General features: G+C 40.5%; 1 pseudogene; it reads left to right on the top strand.

The window, feature by feature from the left end:
* Positions 1 to 1,292: 1,292 nt before the first annotated feature.
* LOC100766124 lies at positions 1,293 to 1,657 on the top strand (annotated as a pseudogene).
* The last annotated feature ends 2,006 nt before the right edge of the window (positions 1,658 to 3,663 follow it).

Raw genomic sequence — 3,663 nt, 5'->3', positions numbered from 1 at the left:
GGTTCTGAACACAGGCCCATGAGGTGAAGCAGCAAGTGAAGGCAAGACCACAGGTTTTGTTACATGGTGTGATGAGAATCTGTACTCTTTGTTTGTGTCACCCATGGAGATCTGATGCCTGGCCAGCACACAGGTCACATCAGGGAGGGCATTGCCTGTGTGTGGGGGGTGGGTTCATGCAGATGCTCAGCCCTTCCTCCATAACCCTCACTCAGACCATCTCTGAGATGACCAGAGCACTCAGACCACTAAACTGCATGTTTCTCCACACCAACACCCTTTACTCAGGAAGACCAGGCTATGACGTACGAGACCAGAGCCTGTCGATAATTTATTAAATGAGTAAATAAATGAATGAAGAAGTGGCTTAATTGAAAGCAAGTATGTTTGAATAAATAATACCAATATCCAGCACAAAATAAACACATGTGTATGTCTGTATGTGTGTGTGTCTGTGTGTGTGTCTGTGTGTGTGCACAAGTCTGTGTCTTTATATGTGTCTGTGCATCAGTGCATACATGCATGCATACATGCCTAAAGAATGTAGGCAGGGGCTCAGACTAAGCAGAATGTCACCCCCCCACCTCCTCTAGGGAAAGGTTTGCTCTGCTGGGAAAAGGACAATACCCCAGAACACTGGTGAAAGTCCTTTGGATCTGGAGGAAGGGTGAGGGGGAAACTTCTTTGCCTGGAGAATTCAGAAACATGTTCCAGGATTATATGTGTAATCCAGACCACAACAGACAACAGAACAGAGCAGAGTCTTTGGACTGGGGTACAATGCTAATGTTGGAACTATTTGCCATAGGGCTTGGAATACCTGAGATAGTTGTGTTAATGATGAAATGGAACAGATGGACAGTATACTAGATCAGCAAACAGGAAGTAATATAGTGGGAAAGAAAGACAGAATACTTAGGTGTGTTCATCAGTAGACTTGGCATAGTTGAGGAAAGAATTAACAAACTTTGATAGAAGTTACCCAAGCTGTGACACAAGAAAAGAGAACAGAACATCCATATGTTAAAAGCCAATGTCAGACATTCCAGACATTTTGACTGCAAGAAACAAAGAGAATAGTGTAGAAGAAATATTAATGGCTGAGAATTTTCCAAAACTTTGACAGACACCAAGCTGTAGATTATAACAGCTCAGTGGTGCCAAGATGAACAGGAAAGCTAAAAACATACATATCCAGGAATATAATATTAAAACTACTTAAATCAGAAAAGGGGGACATCTAGAAGGCAAATGTAGAGATTTTTAAAAAGCTACATTATGGTTTTGCCAAGATGGCACTGAAAGTGATAAAGGAAGCTCCTGCCCCTCCCAAAGACGAAGCCAAAGCAAAGGCCTTGAAAGCCAAGAAGGCAGTGTTGAAAGGCATCCACATCACAAAAAGAAGACGATCCATATGTTACCCACCTTCAAGCAGCCCAAGACCCTGCAGCTCTGGAGGCAGCCCAAATACCCTCAAAAGAGTGCAATCAGGAGAAACAAGCTTGACCACTATGCCATCATCAAGTTCCCACTGACCACTGAGTCAGCCATGAAGAAGATAGCAGACAACATGCTTGTGTTCATTGTGGATGTCAAGGCCAACAAGCACCAGATCAAACAAGCTATGAAGAAACTCTATGACACTGATGTGGCCTGATAGAGAGAAGGTATATGTTCCATGGGTTTCTGATCATGACGCTCTGGATGTGCCAACAAAATTGGAATCATCTAAACTGACTCCAGCTGGCTAATTCTAAATATACACCTTTTCACCATTAGAAAAACTACATTATATATGAAGGAACAAAGAAGAATTATAACAAATCTCTTGCTAGTCAGAAGATGAAGGAATGACAGATTTGAAAGCTGTTGGGAGATGTAGAAATTGCTGCAACCTGCTGGCCTAACCAAGAGTTAAATCCAGTCCCTATACTGGATTCACACAAAGATGGGAGGAGACAACTGACTCCACAAAGTTGTCTTCTGACCTCCACATATGTGACACACATGCACACAGACACAGATACACAGACACACAGACTACACACACATACACTCTAAACAATAACAGTAAATAATTAAAATAAAAGAGAATTCCTAACTGAAAAAAAAGAACAGGCAAAACCTAAATACATGCTTTCTACAAGAAACCCCTTTAAATATAAAGACCTATATAAACCATACATGGTGGCATACACTTGCAATCCTAGTACTCAAGAGGCATAGACTAGAAGATGACTGCAAGTTGAGGCCAGCCTGGTCTACATATCAAGTTCTGGCCTAGCCAGAACTATACAGTAAGACTCTGCCTCAAAAAAACAAAACAAAACAAAACAAAAAGACTAACATAGTTTAAAATATACACATAAAACAATCATAGTGGCTCACATCTGTAATCCCAGTGTCTTGGTTACTTTTCAGTTGCTGTGACAAAACACCATGACCAAGGTAACTTACAGAAGAAAGAGTTTGTTGGGAGCTTACAGTTTCAGAGAGTGAGTCCATGACCACCATGGTGGGAAGCATCACAGCAGATAGGCAGGCACAGAACTTGAGCAGTAGCTGAGAGTTTACATCCTTATCCATAAGTAGGAGGCAGATACAGCTAACTGAGGATGGCATGGGCTTTTGAAACCTCAAACCCTAATGCAGTGACACTCTTCCTCCAACAAGGCCATATCCTCTAATCCTTCTCAAATAGGTTCACCAGCTGGGGCCCAAGCATTCAAATCTATGAGCCTATGAGGCCATTCTTAGTCAAACCACCACACCCCAGACTCAGAACTTCAAGGCAGCCTAGGCTACATTTTCAGTTCCAGGACAGACTAGCCTACAGAGTGAGACTCTGCCTCAAAAAAAATAACAAAAACCTAACCGAAAGAAAATTGGAATTGCTACACTGATATCAAAGAAGACTTCAGAACAAGGAATATTATCAGCAATAAAGACAGGTATTAAGTAATTATAAAGAGGCCAAGTTTTTTAAATGATACTAAAGGCCTAATTTGTATGTAGAACTAATGAAAGAGCTATAATACATGAAATAAGAATCTGATACAACTAAAGTGGAAATAGAAAAACCCACAATTAGAGACTTCAGTACATTTCATTTTTCTTTTCAAATATATTATTAGTGTGTATGTGTCAGTGTGTGCCTCTCTCTCTCTCTCTCTGTCTCTCTCTGTCTCTCTGTCTCTCTCTCTCTCTCTCTCTCTCTCTCTCTCTCTCTCTCTCTCTCTCTCTCTCTCTCTGTGTGTGTGTGTGTGTGTGTGTGTGTGTGTGTGTGTGTGTGTGTGTGTATACCATGGCACACATGAAGAGGTCAGAAGACAACTCCGAAAATCACTAATCCCATAATAATGGAACCAAATGGTAATGACTTTGAAGAACTACCAGACAAATAATGTAAAAGAACAATCATAAGTATGTTCAAACAATTAAAAGAAGGCATAATGTACTCTAAAAAGAACAAAAGCAAAGAGATGAATGAAATGAGAAAGTCAACCTAAGATATGACAATAAAGATAGAATTTCTTTAGAAATCCCAAAATAAAATAATGTTGGAAATGAAAAATGTGTGTGACTTGTCTTTCAAAATAGCTTTAGATTTGGCACAGAAAAGGCTAGAGACAGAATTGCAAGGCACGGAGGGGAGTTTTGTGA

Source organism: Cricetulus griseus, chromosome 2, assembly GCF_003668045.3.
Source record: "Cricetulus griseus strain 17A/GY chromosome 2, alternate assembly CriGri-PICRH-1.0, whole genome shotgun sequence".
NCBI lineage: Eukaryota > Metazoa > Chordata > Mammalia > Rodentia > Cricetidae > Cricetulus > Cricetulus griseus.
This window is presented reverse-complemented; position numbering and strand designations above follow the sequence as displayed.